General features: G+C 36.2%; 1 pseudogene; it reads right to left on the minus strand.

The window, feature by feature from the left end:
* Positions 1-2398: 2398 nt before the first annotated feature.
* Positions 2399-4537, minus strand: LOC149580203 (methyltransferase FGSG_00040-like; annotated as a pseudogene).
* Positions 4538-26242: the final 21705 nt, after the last annotated feature.

Genomic DNA, 26242 nt, shown 5'->3' on the forward strand with positions numbered 1-26242 from the left:
AGAAGAAAAATGTTTGAGTGACAACCACACCATATATTTGGGATCTATGTATTTATTTATTTATTTTTTAACTGTTTGAAATTGGTAACTATTAAAATAAAAATTATTGTCACAATTGACTTTCCATGCATTAGATTAAAAAAATAGGTTCTTTTATACCAAGAGTGCTTAATTGCTTGCTTTATTTCTTTCTATTAAGTAATTCTTTAAAAAAAAAGGGTCTACAAAATTTCATATAAGAATCTTAAAATTGTATACATTATTATTTATTAAAGCTTAATTATATTAGGTTTTATAATTTTATTTTCATGTCTTTTAACTTCTTGTGGAAATCTTTGGTAGACAGAAATCTTTGGTAGATATGATTAATATAAGTTTACCTTAATTATCAATTATAATTTTGAATATTTTTATATTAAAAATTTTTAATAATCTTTGTGTGTGCAACTGCTCTCTTTCTAAATATTTTTCACTTTAAAATTCTTTATATTTTTAATATAACAACTTTCAAACATTTTATGTAAACTACCACTACCTCAATTTCACTTCATATATTTCTTATCTTAGCATTTAAAGTTATTTGTATCTAAGATCATTCTTTATTACCATTTTGAAAAAGAAAATTAAATTTCAATGTAGAACAAAATAAAATTTATTTAGTTTTAATGCTATATTTTTGCAATAATGATCTATCAAAATATCGTATAATTTTACTTATTAAAGAAAGATAGTACAAACAAGAGAGGCAATGTGTCAAATTTCCTATCAATAATTGAAAAAGAAGGAAAATGGAGATTTATAGGTAGAAACGAAGAATATGAATAGAGGGCTAAAAAAGAGAATGATATGTTATTATAAGGACAAGTAAAGGTAGAATGTTAGAGAGAGTTGAAGGGAATTTTTAAAATATTAATAATTATATTATTTTAAGAAATATATAAATAACAATAGAAACTATATTATATGAATAAACTAGTCATTTCTACCAATTCAGTTATAAGTTGAAATATTTGATTTAAAAAAATAAATTGTTGATTACTTAATTCAAACTACCAAAATATCTAATTAGTTTGAGGGGTAGTATTAGTTTTACAATTTTTAGAATGGTGTAAAAAAATTAGAGTAAGATTGTAAAATAATAGCCAGTAAAATATAGTGTAAACTTAAAGAAATAACATTTTAAAAATGACAGAAATAAACATCAATGCAAAACTAATAAATATAATTAAAATAAGAAATATAAAACATTTAACTCTATATTTGAACTTGGAAAAGGAAAAGAAAGGTGGTTTTATAGTCCACGACACTATGCCATAGTTTTTGGGTTTTACATATGGTGATAGTGATATGGGACTACCTGTACTCTTTTTTTAGAGGTGCTTGGCGCTACAAACGAGGCGTACATACCCTACCCCCCAGTAGGATTTGAACTTGTGACCTCTCTTTCAAAAGTACAAGTTCTCCACCACTAGGCCAAGTAACAAAACTAGATAGTGATAATAATATTGATTAGACATTCATATGTGAGGTGCAAGATAAAAATTATTATTTGTTTCAAAAGTAAATCCACTTGTCACAAATGTTTAAAAGGTAAAGTTGTAATTAATGCATGCTACACTTGGTAGAAAATATTTGTATTTTCTTACAAATGACAAAAATAAACTTCAATTTAAAACTAATAAATATATTAAATATAAGAAATATGAAAATTAATATTGATTAGATAATTTATTTTATTTTTTTGGAAAAGTTAATACACTTGTCACAAATGTGGAGAAGATAAAATTGTAACTAATGCATTCATTAATATATGATAGGAAAAATATTTGTTTTTATTGATTCCAAAAATACTATGGTACAATAGAATGAATGAAAAATAGAATTTGATAAAATAATGAAAAATTATAAAAAGATATAAACATTTGAAATTTATTTTAATCTTTTAAATTCTATGAATTGATTAGTCAATTGAATTGAAAAATTAAATTGAATGATTTAAAGGAAGGAACCAGTAAGTTACTTCTCCCTTTAGCTTCTAAATCTTAACTATAAAATGAAAAATAATACACTGTTCACTAATTTTTATACATCTCCAAAATCAAATCTGGTATTAGAAAATAAAATTAAAGTTGACCGCAAAAAACAGAATACTTCTCATGTCTGCTATCTTCAAGTCATAAAAAGGCTGACGAATGTTATATTGTCGTGACAAAAGCCTAAAGGATTTAGTTTATATCCTCAAAGTTTATCTTACCCATGAAAAACCTGCCGAAATTCAAACTAAAACAGAAGGAACGATTGATGTTCGCCAAAATGTGATTACATAACGATATCAGAATAATAATAATACTTGTAAGGACTATAGCTGGAATTACCAAAAATGTAGCATCTTCCCACCTCAAAAGGTTGCAGTCTTTGCATGGCGCTGTGTGAGTGCTTGAATTACATTTTCAGTCTGTTTACCAAAAACTCGCACGCATGCATTTCTAGCTTCTGTTGCAGAAATCTCTACCGCGCAGCCTCTATTAGCAACCCCGTGCTTTGAGCCTTCCAGCTCGCGAGCCGCCATGGCGAGGGCTCGCAAGTCACCGGGTACAGTGTTTACAACGGCATGCAGGATTTCATGACTGGAAGGAATGGGGTCATTCAGTGCCTTGTCATAGAACTCATTCGACTGCGTTCCAGCCCAATAAGCAATCGCATACGAAGACCGAATCCACTGTTTTTCCTTGTCTTTCATTTTACTGTACGTCAAGAGCTTTTTCTCCATGGATTCGCAAACCTCGACAAATTTCCCAGAAATGGGAAGATCCGCGGGGAACTCTTCTCCTGACGACCTTGCCTCGTTTGTTTCCTGAAGAGCCTTGTCGTGCAACTCCGCAAACTGTCCATTCAAGCTCTTAAAGCTCCCTTTGAGAGGCTTCTCCCATTCACAACGCCTGCAGTTGCATTTGAAACCCCAGGCTTCGCACACGGCTTCTCGCTGCTGGAGTGGAGCCAGGGCATCGAAGTACGAAATGGTTATCTCTTCTCCCTTGTCAATTGGCTTTGCCGCATGCAAGAACATCACTTTACCCACATTCAGTCTGGTTGAATTAGGAATACAGGAGTGATTAATGAATCACGGCAGCAACCACAACCCACTAAATCCCTCATTTGTTGCCGATATTTCGGCCCTTCCGCCCACCGAGTTTCGGGAAACAATTTCTCGGATACGCTGTTTGTCGATATGTAGCACCGGCATTTCTGTTGTTTTTCGGCTGTATGCATCGAATAAGTTCACCGCCGGCGCCGACGCGCGGACCTGTTCAGATCCGTCGTCTAGGGCATAAAGCTGTTGCTGCAGTTTCTGAGAGTTTTCGGTAGCACCGACAACAGCGTCTACAAGTATGTTCTGCTCAGAGGAAGCGTCGTTTGTGGGCCTACGATAAAATTCGGAAGGCCTGAAACGATGGCCATCGATGGCAACGGCATTGCTGACTAAGAGGAGCTCGCCCGTGCTATGTTTTTCCGTAGCGAAGAGCCCACGGCCCCGACCGTCCCTCGTCATCTTGATTTCCACATCGCCAATGAAGTCCCTAATCTCCGGAGGCGGTTCTGTTGCGAGCAAGAAGCCCGAAATATCGTACTCCCCCTGGCGATTCCGAGCACAAAAAGCCCTCGACTGGCGCAATGCGGCCTCAATACTTGCTTGCCCGGGGCTAACCTGGAGCGCCGCTTGCAGAACCTGGCACGCCTGGGGGTAGTCTTTGAGGCCGTGCAGAGCTCGGCCTTTTCGGAACATTGATTTCAGATGACTGGGTTCGATCTGGATACCCTGGTTCGAGTCCTCCAAAGCACGCTCAAACTCGCCCATCTGCAGGTATGTCTCCGCCCGGTTGGAATAAGCCAGCACCCGCGTCTGTTTGCCCGCTTCGCCGTCATTTGATGCGCGAATGCAGTTGGTGTAATGAATTATGGCGCCGTGCCAGTTTTGCTTCCGGAAGCACTCGTTGCCCTTGCCGCGTTCCTCCTCTAAATCCAACTCGGGGTTATTATCCGCCAACATTTCTTCCGTCACCGTTACCAGATTTGCAGGGTTGTTCACTCTGATAGCAAGGCCGCCGTCAAGGGCTTGCTTGAAGTAGGGCTCCTTGATGGCCACTTTGTCTCCCCTGGGGTATGTTGCTCTAAGTGCTACAGGGGTGGACTCTGACGGGGGCACATTGTAGATGCCGACTCTAATGGCCAGGCCTTGGTTGTCCTCGAGCACGGTCATGACGCCGCCAAATTCGAAGGGGTCAACGCAGAGGATGCCAAACAGGACGCGACCACGGTGGAAATGACCGACCTTGAGGTCCGTGAGTCGGATGGGTCGGAAGCCTTGCAGGGACGCAGAGGTCACTGCGGCAACGCAATCTCGCAAGGACACGGTACAAATATGGATATTGGTTGCTGTTAGATGAGTGTCCCTTTGAGCAGTACTTTCATGCTCTCGGACTAGAGTTTCCTTGTCAAATTTCTCCAAAGGGTCTTGCACTGCTCCGAGCCTAGACATGGCGTCCGCTTAATCGGTTGAAGGAGGCCTTAACCCGTCCGTGCTTTTGTTTTGTGTTCTTCGATATAGCACTCAAGGAGCAGTCCTCTTTTAGAAATCGTTATTTCCCGTCTTTTGATCCTTCGGACTTGCGAATATATAGCGTTTCCGCGTGGCTCCCTATTCCAGTTTTAAATGTTTTAGAAACAGGTGGCAGCGTGTGAGTCATGGGTGTCATATACAGTGACGCCATACCTTACCGGGCTTGCCTCGGAAGTCGAAGTTCAAACAGAAAACTTATTTTTTAATTACTGATTTTTTGTCGGTCCTAGTTATCCTCTTTTTATTTTTATTTATTTTTTATTGAAGAAAGCTGAAAGAATTACAATAAATAGCCATCGTTATGAAACTCTAAGACAAAACCTGCTGAACCATCATAACTTACACCAGCCACAAGGCTTAGAACTAAGACAAATAACCATGCAACATAACCAGCCACAAGGCTTAGAACAGCGGCTCACTCAGACAAATAAAGGAGCAATTAAACTCTGAAACTAAGAAATTGCTGAAGCTGCCTGGAACATTTTATTTCACCTTCCTGTAGCTGCAAAGATTGATATTTAATTTCATCCAGCTGTCTCTAATATCGTGCTCCATCTTTACGCTTAATCTTTAGCTGCGAACATAGATAAACTAGTTCAAACAACATGTCTGAGTAAAACACTAGAATATCTATTTCCTAATGCAAACAATGATTAGTAAAAAGTGCTCGACATCTACTTTTCCATATATGTAACAAAATGCATTGCCGCATAGAATCTGCAACTATGTTCTTATGAAAACCAATCCCGAAGATTGCCTCCTTCCATTTCAAAATATGATAAAAAATAGCAGGAAAACGCTGAAATATAACATTCCATTTCTTTCTTACTCTAGGACAGCTCCAAAGGATATGTTTCAAATTTTCAGGTTGATGGCAAAAAGGGCAAGAATTGGCTTTCACGGACAGGAATCTTAATTTGTCACCAACTGGTAATTTCTGATGTAAAACTTTCCACGAAAAAATATGAGCATTTGCCTCTGCTTTAGATTTCCAAATTTGCGAACTTAAGTTGATCCATGTCTTCTCTGAAAACTTACAATTCCACTTATTGTTAAGACGAGGGTTCAAATTTAAGGCTAGGAGAAGTTGAAGGTATATTTTTTTTAGGGGGAAGCTGCAAAACGAAAATTTCTCCAGCCACCACCAATCCTTGAGAACGTTACATTGCAAGGGAGTACACATCTTTATTAGGAGATCTTGGGGCACAAGCGACCTGATAAAAATTACGAATCCTTCAAACCTGTTAAGTAAACCATAGCATACCTTGATATCTGTCCAATCTGCCCAGCCAAGAGTATTAAAATCCCAAATATCACTAAAATGTTTAATACCTTTGCTGAAAAGATATCGAGCTTGCTTAGGGAAACAAACGTTAAGGGTTGTCCATGATATTGAACAAGCCTATTCCACCAAATTGAGGAATCAACAAAGCTAAAACCATGTCGTAAGGAGCTTTTTCTCCATTCCAAACAACTACAGACTCGCTGCCAGGCCTGCCAAATGGATTGCAAAGGCGGAGAACCTCTGATACGGAAAAAAGGAGCAAGTACAAGTTTATCCAACCAGCCCACAGAATGCCACCTCTTATTCATATCAGCAAAAGCAATTTTATTACGTACTAGGATCTTCCATGGTTCATCCCCTGAAACAACTCTAACTATCCATTTGGCAGATAAACAAACCCCTTGCGTCTTAGGATCTAATATTCCCAATCCACCTCTTTGTTTAGGCTGAATACAATAAAGCCATGAGGCAGCCCTAAAACCTGCCTTGCCATCCCACTTAGCCCACAAGAATTGGCGGATAAGCTTAGTAAGATCATCATAACATTTGTTAGATGGCATCCAGCAAGAAGAATAATACACGTGTGAAGCTAAAAAGATTCGATTAATCACCTGTATTTTCCCTGCTAAGGAAAGATATTTGTTGCCCCAATTAAAAAGTTTGTTCTTCAATTTAGTAAGGAACCAGCTCCACATGACACGAAGAGTGACCCCCAAACCAAAGGGAATACCGAGGTAACGGGTAATTTTTCCATGTTTAATAATCTTCCATTGATTAGGAATCCAAGGAGGTACAGGATCAGACTGAATCATCAAGAACTCTGTTTTGTGTTGTGCAAGTTGAGAGCCTGACACAGAACAATACAGGTCCAGCACCTCCATCACATGTTCAATTTCAGACTCAGAGTTCTGAAGAAACAACAGGCTGTCATCAGCAAAATGAGAATTGATTACCACTGAATTATTGGGAATAGATATGCCCTTAATAAGACCCATTTGGTTGTATTTATGCAAAAGATATCCAAGAGCATCTGCAGCTAAAACATACAAGAACGGAGACAATGGACATCCTTGCCTTATAGAGCGTTGTAAAGGAAATGGCTCAGACAATGAATTATTGACCCTTAACTGAGCATTAGCATCGCTGAATAACATCTTAACATGCCTACAAATATTGGGTCCAAACCCCAACAGCTGCAGCATCCTTATAATAAAGGCCGACAACATTCTATCATAAGCTTTATCAAAGTCCAACTTAACTAGCAACGCATTTTGTCCTGATTGTCGAGCCCATTCACATGCCTCCTATGCTAACATAAGATTATCCAATATGAATCTGCCACGAAGAAACCCTGTTTGTTCAGGTCGAACTATCATTTGGGTCACTGGTTTAATCCTAGATGCCAAAGCTTTTGCAATAATTTTGTAAGATGTGTTCAGCAATGTGATGGGGCGCCAACCGGATATGAAGTCTATATTTTTCCCTTTAGGCAAAAGCTTAATCAAGCCTCTATTAATCTCTAGACCCAAGGATCCTTCTTTGATAGCTTCAAGGTACACATAATAGAAGTCTTCCTTAATATGCTCCCATAAGGTTTGATAGAACTCAATTGATAATCCATCAATCCCAGGACTCTTGTTACGAGTAATTGAAAAAACAGCATGTTTTAAGTCCTCAATAGAAAGGTTGCGATCAATATAATGACCATAATCTGGGTCCACCTTCCTCGGGATAACATCTTCAAGGATATCTTCTAAAACCAAATGCACATCCCACATATGCTTCTCTTCCCTGAAAAGTTTTTCATAAAAACTCTGAAATACTTTTTGGATGTCTGCTGGATGAGAATGCACTTGACCATCCTCATCGAATATAGGCCCAATAAATTCCTTTTTATGCTTATAATTTAGATATTGAAAGAAGTATTTAGAACCTGTATTGCCTTCTTTAAACCAGTGTAATCTAGCTCTGATTTTGGCTCCTTGCCCTTTATAATAGTCAAGCTTACGAAGTTGAGTTTCAATGGAAGCTATGGAAGATTGTATAACTACATTGCTTGGATCAGAATGCAACAATTTTCGTTGTACTTCAAGTTTGCCCTGTAGAGATTTCTCTTTCCTTTTCCGCTGCCATGCTAATCTTCTGCCAAATGCACGCAGAAACTCAGCACATTTAGAGATAGCTAAATGCCACCACACTCTATAGGACTCTCCTTCTTTCGGCTTGGGAAAAGATTTCCACAGCCCAACCAAAGCATCAACACAGGATGGAATTTTTAGATGGGAGGTGTTAAGTTTAAATGGTAGTTGTGATTCAGCCACTTTCAAATTCCCCTTAGTAATGATGGAAACAATAGGAAAGTGATCCAAAAGAGTGGTAGAATAATCCACAGTAACCAAGTTACCCATGTGACCTTCAACAAGTTGAAAGTTTGGGGAGATGTAGAATACATCTAATCTGCTAAGTTTCCATTCAGCTCCAATCCTGTAGTTAGTCCAAGTAAACCAATTTTGATGATGACTGGAATATTTTTTACTGACTGGATCTATGACCCCAACAATGTTGCGACAAAAAAGCCATTTATCAAACTCATCATTGCTGAGTTTTATACAGTTGGACCAACCGCGATCTGAGTGATGTTCAACCATATTAAAATCACCTCCAAAAACCTAGTCAGCCTGAGGTAAATTATTAGACAACCAATCCCATAAGTCACATCTTTCTTTAGCACTATTTGGGGCATAAATCGAACAAAAACCAATAGGTTAGCCATTGATAAAAGAGAGGACCCACACACAGTTATGTGCAGGGTTCTCCCCTCTATCAATGACAAACCTATTGATCCAAGAAGCCAGCCCCAAGACTGCCACCCCCCTACCTTCACTATGTGATGTATAGAAGAAAGTTCCCTCTCTCCAAACATTGAGTAATGAAGCTGCAAGACAGGAGCCACTTAACTTGACCTCTTGTAAGAAAACAACATCAAGTTTCCATTTAACAATGGTTTTCTTAACCTCAAATTTGTGGTGCGAGAGGGATAACCCTCTAACATTCCAAGACACAGTTTTAAAATTCATAGTTAGACGAAGGTAGAAGAGTCATCCTCCTGTGGCAATACATCAAAACAGTTTGCATGCACAATAGACTTCTTAGAATACTCCTGATCCTTAATCTTAGGGCTAGGAGACCTTGATCAATGTCTTCCAGATTGAGCAGAGTTGGTTACCTTTGAAGGAGAAGGAGATCTATGCCTTGTGGAAGGACTAGACAGGGTTGTTTCCTTATTCTTGACATTGGCTCTGGTTGACGGTGAAGAATGATTATGAAAAGGTGAAGACCTTGTATTAGGTGCAGCAGCAGACCCAGGATGGTCTTTTCTTTTCCTAATCATCCTCCAACTATCTATCATTATGACCTCTTTATAGGTAGGTGATGTAACATTGTCATTTAGGCTCTCCGGTTCACTAGCAGTCTGATTGGATTGATTTAGCTAGGCAGTTATAGTTGACCTTACCAAAGGTTGAGAATATTGTAACTCAAGGTTTGAGGTTGGAGCTATGGCCTTGGAGAGACTAACTCTACTTTTACGGGCTGGGCAGTCTCTTATCAAGTGTCCCTCCTGTCTACAAAAAAAACAGGCATTGGGTTTATTAAGGTAGACTACTGGTTGAGAAAACTCAAAGCCTAGCCCAACGAGCTTAATAGTTTCTGGCAACTGGTTATTCAAATCTATCTCAACACAAGCCCTTGGATGTACTCGTAGGCTAGAAAACTTATCAACATTGTTTTTGCACCAGATAACTCTCCCGAGCTGGGCCACTATATTTCTCAAAAAAGGTCTGAAGGCTAGATTAAGGAATGGTAACTCAATCCACATTGGGTATTTTGATCTAGAATGGCCTTCGGGATGAAAATCTAAGGTCCAAGCCTGTAAATAACAAATCTGTCCACATATTACCCATGTCCCATATTGAAGAACTGCTTGAGCAGCATCAGCAGATTTAAATTTGCAAGAAATGTAACCCTTACCCAGCCCTCTCATGGCTTCAATTTCCCACCCCTTACTTTCCCAATTTAACTTTGCCCGTTTAAAGAAATCACTTTCAGCAGGAATGCCCTTCAAAAAGAACATAATCAAAAATCTATACTGGCAATCTTCAATAGATTCGAGCACATCATCAGGAAGTACATACTCTAGGGTTTTACCTTCATTTGCCGGCTCCTCCATAGTTTTGTCGCCTTCGGCGTGGTGGGTTTGACCTACGTCCATCACATCTTCCACCCGGATGTTGTCTTTGTCCTGCTCATGATCTTCTTTACTTGCTGCAATAACACCCGTATCAATATTTGCATTTACATTGTCCCCCTGAGCGGATGAGAAAGCCCCACCATCAGAAGGAACTCCCGCCGTTTTTCTAGCCTCCGCCTTGAGGCACATCGATTCGCTGTTATCCCCAACCACAGCCAAGAGATAAGCGGTGTCCAGCTTTCCAGCTGTAGATTTCCGACTAGTCAACGAGCTAGGGTTTGTTAATGGTACTTTGTTACAGTCAGTCCAAAACGCGTTCTATTTCGATTCTTTCCATATGGGGAGAAACCTCCTAGTTATCCTCTTTTTATAAACCCATAATGTACCAACATACTAATCATTGGATGCGCTACATTTCTCTACGTGGCCTTGCACGCTGTTAAAACGTCGAGCTTGATTTAATAGTTGATTATGAGCCACTCATAATTTTGCTCTCTTTAGCTATAATATTCCGCCACATGTCAGCAGCTAAATATTGTAGGGCCTTTAAAACTCTAATAAATGATAACTATGCACAAATGCGCCGCCACCCTCGTCCCATGTTTAGGCGCAGAATTAATATTATGCTAAGCTTTGTTCATTAGTATTCTAATATAAAAGTTTGTTGATTACCTAATTCTTCATAAATCATAATAAGCTATATAAGATCTCGTGATTTTGAAAAAATAAAAAATAAAAAGTATACATATTTAATAGAAGACAGTAAACCTTAGTAAATATTTGTGCTTGCGGGAATTGATACTGTCTTGCTAGAATTTGATGGGAATTAATATGGTTCCGCTCGAATTCAAATCATTTTGTAATTGCTTTCTTTCGTTTATATATATGAATTCTTTAGCACTCCTACCAACAATTTGTACTTTATTAACGTATTTGTTATCATTTAACATTTGTATTAAGGTTTTGAGTTACAATTATCTTTAGAGATAAGGTTTATATCCAAGGTTTACATAAGGGTTAGGGTTATTATCAAGATTGAGTTGAGAGTTATATCTTATGATTAAGATTAGGGTTATAATAAGGGTTTACAACATTATCAATATTATGATTAAGATTAAGGCTTGGATTTAAGGTTACAATAAAGTTTAGGATTTAAGATTTATGATGATCATTAATAGGGTTATGAATTTGTTAAGAATTATGATTCAACATCATAGTAGAATTAAGATTATGATTGTGGTTTTGTGTTTGTGTTAAAATCTTCTTTAATATTAGTATTATGATTAGGGTTTTTTCTAGGATAATGTATCTAGACTATTGTTTATATAATAGTTGGGTTAAGTTTCAAATCATAATTAATATATAATGATAGATATAGGATTTTGATTAGTTGTTGGATAGGTTCAGGCTTAGTATTAGGTTATAATTTAAATATATGTACTTAAGATTAGTGGTTAGGGTTAGAAGTGTGAGCAAGAATAGGCCAAATCGGATTTAAAGTTATAATTACTAGTTAGACCTTTGTTTATAGATAGAGTTATGGTTAGGTTTAAGGCCAACAATACTGTTAGATTTATAGGTTTTCTTAAGATTAGGTTTATAGTAAGGACATAATGTTTATATGATTGCTATATTTGGGGTTCTAATGAGGATTAGGAGTGGATTTAGAATTAAGATATTGATTAGGTTTATCATTTAAATTGTGTCAATATTAAAATTAAGGTTAGAGTTTACAATTACGATGATAATTTAAGATTAGAATTACAATTTACCTTTAGGGTTAGGATTTTAAGAAAAAAATTAGATGTAAAAATAAAAAAATGTAGGATTTTGAAATTTTAGCTGTGAAAATAAAAATAATTATTACAATTGATTTTTCACACATTAGATTTAAAAAATAGGTTCTTTTATACGAAGAGTGCTTAAGTGCTTTCTTTATTTCTTCCTATTAAGTAATTTTTTTTTAAAAAGGTCTACAGAATTTATTACAAGAATCTTAAAGTTTTACACATTATCATGTATTAAAAGTTAATTATATTAATTTTTATAAATTTATTTTCATGTATTTGTAGAAATCTTTGGTAGATGTGATTGATATAAGTTTATCTTAATTATCAATTATAATTTTGAATATTTTTATATTAACAAATTTTTATAATCTTTTTGTGTGCAACTTCTCTCTTTTTGAATATTTTTAGCCCTAAAATTCTTTATACTTTTTAATAGGACAACTTTTAAATATTTTATATAAACTACCACCACCTCAATTTCACTTCATATATTTCTTAGCTTAGTATTTATAGTTATTTGTAACTAAGATCATTATTTATTATAGTTATGATGTAGATAATTAAATTTCAATGTAGAACAAAATTAAATTTATTTGGTTTTAATGTTGTATTTCTGTAATAATCATCTATCAAAATATCGTATTATTTTACTTATTGAAGGAAGATAGTACAACAAGAGATGCAATGTGTCAAAGTTCCCACCAATAATTGGAAAAGAAGCTAAATAGAGATTTATAGATAGAAAGGAAGGATAGAAAATCTTTTAATGGTTTATAGTAAGGACATAATGGCTTATAGTTAGGCCTCTATTTGTAGATAGAGTTATGGTTAGGTTTAGGGCCAATAGTATGGTTAGATTTATAGGTTTTATTAGGATTAAGTTTATAGTAAGGATATAATGATTTATATGATTGTTATATTTGGGGTTCTAATGAGGATTAGGAGTTGATTTAGGATTAAGATATTGATTAGGGTTATCATTTAAATTATGGTCAATATTAAAATTGAGGTTAGAGTTTACAATTAGGATGATTTAGGATTAGAATTACGGTTTATGTTTAGGGTTAGGAATTTAAGAAAAAAATTATCGTTAGATTAAGTGTTTACATCATGCTTAGAATTACAACAAGAAATAATGATTTGATTAAGATTAGGATTTAGGGTTACTTTTTAAAAAGAGTTTAGATTTAGAACATGGTTAGGGATAGCTTTCAATGTTTAAGTCAAGTTTATGGTTAGGATTGGGACCTAAAGGTTTTAATAGGATTAAGGCTAGGTTTCAAATTTATGGTTTATTTTTAAATTTATAGCTAAGATCATGGTTACAAATCAAGCAAGGAACAAACCAAGGCTAATTTTGTAATTGTATATGATACATTTTTTCATGTGTTTCAAGGTTGAGCTTAAGGTTAGTTATAGGGTAAATGTTATGAGATTAAAAAGAGTTAGGGTTTATAGTTCCAACTAGGTAAGGGTTTACATTATGGTCATGGTTATAATTTAGGATTAAATTCATATTAGCGTTTAGGGGTTACGATTTTATTTAGAGTTAGGTTTAGTGATAGGAATAAAATTAAGTAATGGCTTGTGTTAGGGTTTATTAAGGATGCTTATATTGAGGTTAAATTATAGTTAAGTTTGACAAAGGATTATAACATTTTATGGTTATGGAAGGAATATTTAATATAGGGTTACAATTATGATTTCAGAGTGCTAAGGTTCATTAAAAGTAGGCAAAATTAAATAAATTTTTATTTATAAATATTAAAAAAAACATAAAGTGAAAATTTATCTTACTTTCAATTAGCTACAAAGGCACATGTTTCTATTATATAAACTTAAAAGGATAAAAATACTTTTTATTATATTTTTTATTTGACATTTTTGTATTATGGGTTTATATTTATTTTTTATTTTTTATAAAAATAATTAAATTTAAAATTTAATATTAGTTTCTCAAAGTATTTTCTATTTTTCAAACAAAAATCTCCATCATGTATATTCTTTTTAAAAACTTTAATTTTTTGGAAGAGTTTTTAATTAAATTGTTAAGATACATGTTTCTAATATAAAAATTTCATAATTTAACCAACTTTAAAATGTAATAATATCAATTGAGTTATATACTTACATTAAAAAATTCAACTTAAATTACCTCAAAAAAATTAACTTAAATTAGCTACTAAAATGGCACTCTCTAACTGCATAACATGTATAATTATGTTAGACTAAATCAAAGGGTGAATATTTATTACATAATTATGAAACATTCAAATGGATTTTTGAAGTATGATTCCTAGAGGCTTACGTGGTTGTCTGGGAAAAGGTAAGGATGCAATTATTCACATGGCCATCTAGTGCCAAAGAGACAAGTTTTGTAAAGGCGTGCCTTGTAATTGTTACTAATGTTGACTTTTATATATCCTAAAAACCAATTTGAGTTCATTTTTTATATAAGCCTCTTGAGAAGACATCAAGGTATTTTCATGTTTAGCAATCTAGATGTTTCAAAGAACTATAGGAGTTGATGAAATCCAACTCCGTAGTCACCAAGATCACCTGCATGCAAATAGCTTGTCGAAGAGAAATCTAAGGAGGAAGAGCTTGGAGCAAACAATGGAAGAGAAAATATTTCATAATAGAGAAAATGAAATTGCTATGTGAATGGATGATTTTACAATCTGAGAGAGACCGAATATAAAGGCCTCATGGAAGCTTGTAGAACAAGCTAGAAAGCAGTAGAAGATAAGGTTGATAACTAAGCATCCACAAAAGGGTAGAACATGCTAGAAGGAAAAAAACTCTCGTGTTGTCAACAACTCATCACTACAACTATTAACTACTAAATATTAAATAAATGCATTAACCTAAGTAAGCTTAAGTAATAGAATAGATAATTAATAATTAATTAATGATTTACTCTAACACCCCCCCTTAAGTGTAACTTAGGGGAATTCCTTAAGCTCACAAAACTAAGATGAAATGCAAAATGGGTCCTAGCAATGAGGCCATGTTAGGTACCCATGTACAATGCAAAGATATGCAACCTTTGAAAACAAGGAAAGAGGGAAAACCTCATGGGAAAAACCCTCCCCCAAAAAGAGGTAAGTACAAACATGCTAAAAAAATGAAGGAAGGAAGGAAGGTCTCAACAAGACCCCCCAAGGACAACTTCCACCAAAAATAGCTCAAGAGATTCTCTCAAAACCATAAGTACAACTAGCCCCCCCATGAGAATAGACACCAAAGCCTCCCCAAAATGATGGAGCTCATATACAAATGATCGAACTAATGAAACTCCAATGCGAAAGGAACAAGGGCACATAACAAAGGAACCCTTACATGAGGGGGGAAACTAGAAGGCCTCACTACTGCCCAAAGGAAAAAGTATGAGGATCTAGAAATGGAATCCCCAAGGCAAGTGTGATGACACTATCATGAATGCCCATTGTAGTATTTGCAACAATTGCTCTTGGAGTCTCAATGAATGAAGCTGGAGGATTAGGTAGAGTGAAAGAACAATTGTGTAGAGGAGAAAAGGCCTCAACTAGATGTGGTGTGGTATTCAAAATAGGGATCTCAAGAACAATAAAAAGGTTCAAGTATCTAGATTGCACCGCATGATGCTCCTATGAAAGAGAAGAGGCATGCTCTGAAAATGGAGATGGTCGGAAAAAGCAAGAGAAGGTATAGAGACTGGTGGAAGAATCAATTGTCCCTATTTCTATAAGGCCTCCTATGACACAATCCTGAATGAAAACAGAATCAGTAGTGAACTCAACTGTCTTCCCTAATCCGTTGTGTGTAATCTGAGAAATCAATAGAAGTTTGGCAGACAAAGATGGAACATACAATACATCATTGAATATACCATCCTGGATGTGAACTAAACCTTTCTCGTAGACTAGTAGTGAAGTGTTATTCCCCATGAGAAATGAGGAATAGGAGAAGCCTCAAGAGTAGAGAAGACACCTTGGGAAGATGGCATATCATGAGAAGCACCTGAATCCAGTATCCAAGGGACCTGTGAAGGAGATGCAATGGTAGCCTATAGTGCTTGACCCTTTCCAAGATCTGATGTAGATGTAAAAGATGTGGAAGAAGCTTGAAAAGAAGACCCTTGTGAGGTAAAAGATGATGGAGAAGAAACAATGTTCTTCTGAAGAAGAGCTTGCAAATCTGCAATTTTTTTCTCATAGCCATCAAATCTCTTTTGAAAACAATGTGCCTCATCATGAGATCCTTTCTAAAAATAGGAACAGGTAGGAGTCTCAGTCTTCTTTTTCTTCTTCTTCTTAGAAGATGATGAACCAATAGAAGAGGGATCTGATATCTGCTTCGACTTCTGCTCCTATGTATCCTTGACAAGCAATGCCTATGACTATGAACTTGAAAGTGAATCCATCTGATTGATATTGGACTATTCACAAGTTAACCGATCAAAAAATATCTCAAATGAAGGCATCAGGTGTCTATCACCCACAACATCCATAGTAGAGTAGAAAGTAGAAGAGAAGATTTGATACTATCCCCTCAACTTTGAGAGTATCAAAAAGATACACTCATCATCTATCTTGGTTTTCCCACATCCCTGCAAAACTGTATGGAAAGATTTGAATTTCATCAAGAAGTCCTCAATGGTGAGAAAGCTATCAAATGTCAAAGAAGTCAACTCTACATCAAGCTAAAGTGCCCAGAACTCATTCACTATGCCAAACAAAGTCTAAAATTTGAGCCAGTAAGCCCTTGGAGTGGTCAAACAATCCAAGTGAAATAGTAGACTATCTAAAATATTCAGTGCAATCAATCCCATGGCCTCATCCATTTTATTCCTGTGCTAAAAAACCTCAAATGAACGTGTAATAATAGGTTGATTCTCATCTAGACATGACCATAAGCCCCTTGACATGAGAAGCCTAGTCATTTGTGTCTTCCAAGAGTGATAGTTGTGTGGTGTGAGACAGGTCACAGATGGATCTACCATTGAGAGAGAAGAAGATGGAACTAGAAGGGTCTTATTCTGAAGTAAATTACAGAAAAGAAAATGTGCCCCCCCCCCCCCCCCCCCCCTGACCCCACAATGTATAAATTGGACACTTTTTACTTAGTGGGATTATAATAGCCAATCTAGGGCCTATTTCTGTAAGTAGTATTTCTATCTATAGAACTTATAATCTAATTGTAGATCTAGAAAGTAGACAAAAAAAATACACTTTCAAAAAAAATAGAACCTGATTATGTGTCTAGATGAGCTCGTACTAAGCATTTGAAGTGGAAAAAATCAAGATTTGCAAGTTGCAAAAAAATTCAGGAATAGATATCTCAAACCACCTGCACCAATGTGTAGATCACAAAATTCTACCCCAAAACAAAAAAAATTGCTCAAAAAAATGAGTTTGTATGAGGAAGATATCGTTATTTGAAAGTCACCACTATAGTTATTTTTTTCTAAATTGCTGCCATCGTACCTCCAAAAAATAAAGAAAAAAGCCCAAAAAATATCAAATATGTTATGTCAAACCCTTTTTCTCCTTTTTCTTCAAATACTAAAAAAAATGTTCTTCCTCTCGATTGAAGAAAAAATTACAAACAAACTAGGGTTTGTGTCTCCAAATTGCGGCTTTAAAAAATCCTTTGAACAAGAAGTAGCAGGGAGGCTCTGATACTATGTAGGAGTTGATGAAATCCAACTCTGTAGTTGCCAAGATCACCTACATGAAAATAGCTTGCCGAAGAGAAACCTAAGAAGGAGGAAGAGCTTGGAGGAAACAATGGAAGAGAAAATATTTCACAATAGAGAAAATAAAATTGCTATGTGAATGGATGATTTTACAATGAGAGAGAGATTGAATATAAATGCCTCAAGGAAGCTTGTAGAACAAGCTGGAAAGTAGTAGAAGATAAGGTTGACAACTAAGCATCCACAAAATGGTGGAAGATGCTAGAAGGGAACAAACTCCTGTGTTGTTAACAACTCATAACTACAACTACTAACTACTAAATATTAAATAAATGCATTAACCTAAGTAAGCTTAAGTAATAGAATAAATAATTAATATATAATTAATTATTTACTCTAACAAGAACCATGATCAAGGCTCAAAGATGGGGGAGATATGGTCCATATTGAGACCTCTAGAATTGAGGATTGTGACAAGAAATAATGTACCTTGATGGCCCTAAGAGAAGGTGGTCTATTTGTCATGTCCCCTATTCAAATAATTAAAAAATAAATAAACTTTGTTAAGGCAGGCAGGCTCCAAAAAGGTGAAATTTCGGAAAAAGGGGTTAATCTTTGGAAACCAATGGACTAATAAATAAAAATTATTATTAAATCATATTTTATTAACCCCTCTTGGACGTGAGTTAGGGTTATGCCCTCTTTAAAAGGGGTTTGGAGGCATTTTGGGCTCATTCTACATCTTGATTCTTGCTAATTTTCTTGTTGTTCTTCAGAGGCTGCCAAACCTGTGGAGAAAGAGACCCAAGAACGGGAGTTTGCAGATTTCTAGGAAGGCTAAGGATGGGAGTTTGAAGCCATTCCATGTGCATGCTCATACAGAGTTTGCCCTTGTGCTGAATAGTGCGGATTTGGGTGTTTTCGGGGTTGTTTTTTGGTTTGAATTTGGGTTTTCAATCTTTGTAATATTGGTTGTTTGATTTTAAAGTTCTGATTTGAGGCTAGAAATATCATAAAAAATTAGTAAAGGGACATTTCAGTGGTATCAGAGCCGTGATCTTGCTAGCCTGAGGGTTTGCAAAAGTTGCATGTCAGTTTTAACAACTACCCAGATCTTGCATGTCAAGTTTCGATAACTACCCAGATCTTGCATGTCATATTTTATGATTGCATGCAACTAAGTGAAAGAGAAAAAAGATATTTGCAGCGAGAAAAGAATAAAGAAATTTTGATCAAACCTCCAGTTGAAAGCAAAAGTACAAAATCCAAGGAAGAAAAAAGTATGGCTGATCCAGATGAGATGGCAAAGAAATTCTTCCAAGACATCCAAAATACTCAGAAGAAAACAGTGGATGGTTTGGCGGAAACTAGAGAGGCTTTGCAAATATTGACAGAAAAATTACAAGGAATTGCATCTATTAATGAGAAAGGGAGCACTTCAGAGGAACCGAGAAATGGGAGATCCACACCATCTAAATCAACCAAATCTATTTTCTTGCCTTCAGATGAGCCACCAGTACCAAATCCAGCCATTAATCCAGTGGAAGAGGTTACAGGTAATTTGATTACATTAAGAGCTACTTACAATGGCTTAGATGATGACTTTCGTAGTTCAATTCCTTTTAGAGAATATGTGGATATGATGAATGCTTTGATGCCCAAGAAAGAGAACAGGAGGGAGCATGACACAAGTGGAAGAGAGCTCAAAAATAAAATAAGCAAGTTTACAACACCTACTTTTGATGGAACAAATAAAATTTCAGCTAGAGCATGGCTACAAAAATTACAAACTTTCTTCACACTTAACCCCATGAAAGAGAGTGATGCTATTCAATTTGCAAGTCTACACTTGGAAGATGCAGCCTATGATTGGTGGTATCATGGAATGTCTACTCAAGGTCACGATCAGGTAACTACATCTGAAGATTTCAGTCAAAGGGTGATAGATAGATTTGACCTCAAGGATGATGAAGAGTACTTTAAAGAATTGTCAAAGTTGAAGCAAACCAAATCACTTAATGAGTATATAGAAGAATTTCAAAAAGTGGCTGTTATGGTACCTGATATGAGTGAAAAGAGGATCGTTTATCTTTTTCTTGATGGTTTAGAAGATTCTGTTAAGTGTTTGGTTAAGGCTTTCTCACCCTCAACCTTACAGGAAGCTATCAAAAGAAGCTTGCAACTTGAAACTTGCGTGCCTATGAAATCAATCACTAATCAAAAACCCCCAAATCTTTGGCAACATAAGGGAAATTTTCAGAAAAAGACTTTCCCAACACTACCATGAAAAGATGTGACAAATGTGGCAAAAAAGAAGGTAGATGAAGAGACTAGGAGTGAATTACGAAGGAAAAAGCTTTGTTTTACTTGTAGAGAACCATGGGTTCCAGGACACAGATGTTTGGGGAAAGGTCAAGTGCACTATATTGAAGTTGCTTCAGAATCTGATTCAGATGAGCATGAGGAATTTCATGATACTAAGGAGGAGGTAGAAGAAGAGAAAGTAAAAGAAATCAGCAAGGATGGCACTTTAGCAGCATTATCAGGAGGCCCAAGATACCATCCCTTTCGAATTCGAGGGGTACTAGCAGGGCAAAGGTTGACTGTTCTTCTTGATAGTGGGGCAACTCACAATTTTATTGATGAGGGATTTGTCATGAAAAGAGGGCTTAAAGCAGAAGATTTTGAGGGATTCAATGTTACTGTAGCTGATGGATTCACTATGCCTTGCACATGGGTGGTGAAACAACTCAAGATGACCTTAGGAGATTATGAGTTATGTGATGACTTCTATGTGGTTGGTATTGGGGAGACAGATCTTGTATTGGGTGTTCAATGGTTGCACTCTATCGGAGGCTATTACATGAACCATCAAACTATGGAGTTTAAATTTCATTCCAATGGGAAAGAAGTCATATTGAGAGGGTTATCGAATGGAGCACCTAAGGCGGTCTCTGCAAAGAGGATGGAGAGGACTTTTCGAAGAGGACAAGTAACATGGGCAGCAAGAGTCATAATCCAACCAACAAGCTCTCCCAAGAATCAAGGTAATTTCCATTTTGAAATTCAAAATATTCTTGATAAGCATAGTATAGTTTTCAATGACTTGCCTCCAGGATTACCACCAGATAGAGGTTTTGAGCATGTTATAGAGTTAGAACAGGGTGCCAAGCCAGTTATAACAACCCCATACTGCCATCCAAGAAGTTATAAGGAAGAAATTTAAAAAACTATTAAAGAACTCCTGGACATGGGATTCATAAGGCCTAGCTCTAGTCCATTTGCATCATTTGTGGTACTTGTCAAGAAAAAGAATGGTACAATGAGAATGTGTATAGACTACAGGGCTCTAAACAAGAAGACCATAAAAAATAGGTATCCCATACCACGCATAGATGAACTCATTGATGAGTTACATGGTGCTGTATACTTCTCAAAAATTGACTTAAGATCAGGCTACCATCAAATCCGAATGAGGAGTGAAGATGTGGAAAAGACTGCTTTCAGATGTCACTATGGGCACTTTGAATTTCTTGTTATGCCATTTGGACTCACTAATTCACCAGCAACATTCCAATCTTGTATGAATAAGGTATTCAGTCAGCATCTTCAAAAATTTGTTTTGGTATTTTTTGATGATATCTTGATATACAGTAAAACATGGGAAGAGCATCTAAAGCACATAGACACTGTTTTGGGAATCTTGGAGCAGCAATCCTTCTATGTTAAGCTATCTAAGTGTGAGTTTGGTTTGACAAAGATCCTATATTTGGGACATATTATAAGCTCTAAAGGAGTACAGGTTGATCAACAAAAAATCCAAGCAATTTTGGATTGGCCTCCACCCACTAATCTTACACAGTTGAGAGGTTTCTTCGGGTTGTGTAGCTACTATAGGAGATTTGCCAAGGGATTTTCTCAGCTTGCTGCCCCCTTGACTGATTTGACAAAGAAAGGAGCTTTTGTTTGGACAGAAGAGGCACAAAAAACATTTGATAAGCTTAAGGAGGTAATGAGTTCATGCCCTGTGCTTGCAATTCCAAATTTCTCTTTACCTTTTGTTGTTGAATGTGATGCTTCGGGAGAAGGTATAGGGGCTGTCCTAACTCAAAGGGGACATCCAATAGCATTTGAGAATCAAAAATTAAATCAATCAGAGAAAGGGTACTCCATATATGATAAGGAAATGTTGGCAATCATGCATGCACTTCCTAAGTTTAGACAATATTTGGTATGTGGGAGATTCATTGTAAAGACAGACCATAATAGCCTCAGGTTCTTCTTGAACCAAAGAGATTTGAATGATCATCAACAAAAATGGGTAAGCAAATTGCAAGCTTATGATTTTGATATTGAATACATGAAAGGAAAGAATAATGTGGTTGCTGATGCTCTCTCAAGAAAGCCCACTTTGTGTTCCTTATCATCTATCTTTGCTGATTGGAAAGTCTCCATAATTTTAGAGTATGCTAAAGATTCATTTGCCACCAAGATTTTGGATAAGTTAGTGGATGATAACAGGTACAAGGTTTTTGATGAATTGATTTATTACAAGAACAGGATCTTCTTAGTGCCAGGGTCAAAAACTAAGGAGAGGATATTGAGGGCCTTTCATGACACACCTTTGGCTGGTCACCAGGGATACTTCAAGACATACAGGCAAATTCGAGAGCGGTTTTCATGGAAGGGTATGAAGGAGGATGTCCTTAAACACATTAAGGAATGTATGGTATGCCAACAAAGCAAGAGTGAGCAAAATTTTCCTGGAGGGTTGTTGCAGCCACTTCCTATTCCTGAACAAAAATGGGAAAGTATTTCCATGGATTTCATCACTGGGTTGCCCAAGGTTCAAGGTAAGGATTGCATATATGTGGTGGTAGATAGACTAACTAAGTATGCACATTTCTTTCCTATCACATCTGATTTCAAGGCATCACAAGTGGCCGAATTGTTCTTCAAGGAAATTTTTAGATTACATGGTTTGCCTAGAAACATTGTTAGTGACTGGGATAGTAGATTCCTCAGCTCTTTTTGGAAGGAGCTCTTTCATTTTGCAGGAACTGAACTCACTCCCAGTACTAGCTATCACCCTCAAATAGATGGACAAACAGAGATAGTTAATAAATGCATAGAAGGATATTTGAGGAACTATGTTTCAAATCAACAACATGCTTGGGTGAAATGGTTACACCTAGGGGAGTATTGTTACAATACATCTCATCACATGTCTATTGGTATGCCTCCTTTTCGTGCTCTTTATGGTTATGATGCCCTTTCCTTTGTTGATCTAATACTTTTTGATAGCAGAGTACCCACAGCAAGTGATTTTATCAAGCAAAGCCAAGACATAATAAGGTCCCTCAAGGATAATCTACAACATGCACAAAACCAACAAAAGATATATGCTGACAGGAAAAGGATTGAAAGATCTTTTGAGGTGGGAGATTTGGTATTTGTTAGGTTGCAGCCATATAAGCAAAGTACCTTGAAGAGAAGTGGGGCAGAGAAACTCAAGCCAAGGTTCTATGGGCCTTATAAAATCATCAAGAAGGTAGGAGAGGTAGCTTATGAATTGGAGCTCCCACCAAATAGAAAAATACATAATATTTTTCATGTATCTTGCTTAAAGAAGGTTCTAGGCCAGCAAACCATAGTATCTACAGAATTACCACCTCTTGATGATGAAGGGAAATTAGTTTTGATACCAGAAGAGATTTTGGATACAAGAGAGAAAAGGTTGAGAAATAGGAGCATCATAGAGCATTTGGTCAAATGGAAAGGATTACCACCAGAGGATGCAACTTGGGAAGGAGAACATATTCTTGAGAATTCCAACCTTTATTGCTTGAGGACAAGCAATATTTGGGAGGGGAGGACTTGTCATGTCCCCTATTCAAATAATTAAAAAATAAATAAACTTTGTTAAGACAGGCAGGCTCCAAAAAGGTGAAATTTCAGAAAAAGGGGTTAATCTTTGGAAACCAATGGACTAATAAATAAAAATTATTATTAAATTATATTTTATTAACCCCTCTTGGACGTGAGTTAGGGTTATGCCCTCTTTAAAAGGGGTTTGGAGGCATTTTGGGCTCATTCTACATCTTGATTCTTGCTAATTTTCTTGTTGTTCTTCAGAGGCTGCCAAACCTGTGGAGAAGGAGACCCAAGAACGGGAGTTTGCAGGTTTCTAGGAAGGCTAAGGACAGGATTTTGAAACCATTCCATGTGCATGCTCATACAGAGTTTGCCCTTGTGCTGAATAGTGTCGATTTGGGTGTTTTCGGGGTTGTTTTTTGGTTTGAATTTGGGTTTTCAATCTTTGTAATATTGGTTGTTTGATTTTAAAGTTCTGATTTGAGGCTGGAAATATCATAAAAAATTAGTAAAGGGACATTACACTAGTTGATGTAGTGCAAGGTAGGAGAATCCCCAAAGGAGATGTCCTAGCCCCTAGCAATATAACCACATAGTGGAAACACAACAACAAAAAACAATAATGCAATATCTGATACCAACTCACAATAATTTGTTCATAAATATAACTGATTACATGCAATATGTCTGGTTGTAAGGCCTTCTAGGTTAGGGCCAAATACAAACAACAATTACAAAATTAGTTCTGCAAGATCCACCAAGACCCAACTTACAACCAATCTTAGCTAGTCTAAATACATAACTAGATAAGAACACCAAGAAGAATCCACACTTGTACCCTCAGGTCCACCAAGAGATCCTCTAGTTCCTAAGCCACAACTCTAGGTCTTCAAATTCATATCTATCCTAACTTATACTGACCTAAGTCAAAGGTCATCCTAGAGAACAAATTAAATACAAATACATAAATTAAATGCCACAAGTTGGCCTACAACAGCAATTAAATGTCCAAAAATTGATATCTGAGAAAAATTGTGATATCTCCCAGCTCCAATTGAATTAAAACTCATGGTTTGAACCATATGCAGAACTTTAGGTCCTCTAAAATCCCTTAACTATGTAAATGATGATTCTACAAGGATAATTGTGCATCCATTCTGAAATTCAAGCATAGAAAACTATCATAAAAAATTGCCAGAAATTGATACTCCAAGAGAATTGCCATATCTTCCAACTTATAATGAATTAGAACTTTCACCTTGGATCATAGATATTAAACTAGGCCTTCTTCAATCCCTAAAGTTTTCATTCTCTCATTCATTGTGAAAAATTAGTTACATTTCTTGTAATAGGCATCTAGAAACCAAAAAAACATAGTCCCAGCAGCAATGTAAAAAATGACTCAAACTTCAACACAATCCATCCAATCTCTATGCAATAATGAGGAAAGGTTCTCTAATGTGTCTCCAATATATCCCTAACATTGAAAACATAACTCCATCAAAATAAAATCTTGATTCTCCTTAACACTTAATCATAATTCCTCCAAACTTGTAGGATTGTAAGCAAGCCTAGGATGCTCCTACATTAGACACCCTAGGTTTGAAAAGATATTATAGTAATTGGAAGAACATCTTTTGGGATTCAACACATAAATCCCAAAATAGTTCTTCACATACATTTCCTCCAAGTCTTCAACTTACAGACTCTTTCCCTTGTTTTTCTTTTTCTTCTTTGGATCCACCATAGGTCTTTTTTCCATTTTGATCCCCAACCTTCTCAAAATCTACTAACTCAACTTAGCTACAAATACTCAGGTTCTTTGTATAGAGATATTCATTCTACAAAGGAATTATGGAAAACTTCCTACCACATTTCTCAATTGTAAACACATTCATGCACAACCCTACAATCATATTGCCAAGGTTTGCCGAGTAACACATGGGAATTGTTCATATCCATAATGTAACACAACACTTGATCCTTATACTACCAGATCTAGAAATAAACAAGGCATTTCTTCCTCACTTCCAAAGTATTTCACCTTGCAACAAGCCAATCCTATAAGGACAAGGATGTCTAACTCTCTTCAAATAGAGTTTTTGAATCATCTCTTCAGCAACAAGGTTATCAGTGCTACCACCATCCAAAGTCACCTAGCAAATCTTTCCACTAGACTTATAACAAGTCCTAAACAAGCTAGTCCTTTTACAAGAATCCAATGTGCTCTCACTAATTAGTACTCACTGAGCCAAAAAAAACTCTCTCCTTGCTCAAGCTAACTATCCTAGACTACAACGTCATTCACAGCAGTAGTTGTCCTCACAATCAGAGATTCACAAGACCTATACCCTTCTTGACCACTCTTGAAACAATTACCTCTAAACCTAACTCCACCTATCCTCCTTTTCTAATCAGTAGGTTTTGGTTCACCTTCTTCTTTTGGTTTAGCTTGTGTTAAACTTTCCTATTTCTCCTTCCCTTAGGAACTACCTTGATTCTTCCTCTTTAGCTTCTCCTCTGCTCTCAAAGAGTACTAATAAGAATCCTCAACTAAAGAAATATTTAGCATAGCAACCTTATCTTGAATATTGAACCTCAAACCATTAATATATTGAGCTACCTTCTCTTTTGACAATTCTCTATGCCTAGACCACATAGTCAACTTGTAGAACAACTCTTTATAATCTTTCATAGTCATATCCTTCTACTTCAGATTTTGCGACTTCTTAAACAAATCAAGTTC

The sequence above is a fragment of the Cupressus sempervirens genome, chromosome 1, assembly GCF_028749045.1.
Source record: "Cupressus sempervirens isolate cs-2001-9-10 chromosome 1, ASM2874904v1, whole genome shotgun sequence".
NCBI lineage: Eukaryota > Viridiplantae > Streptophyta > Pinopsida > Cupressales > Cupressaceae > Cupressus > Cupressus sempervirens.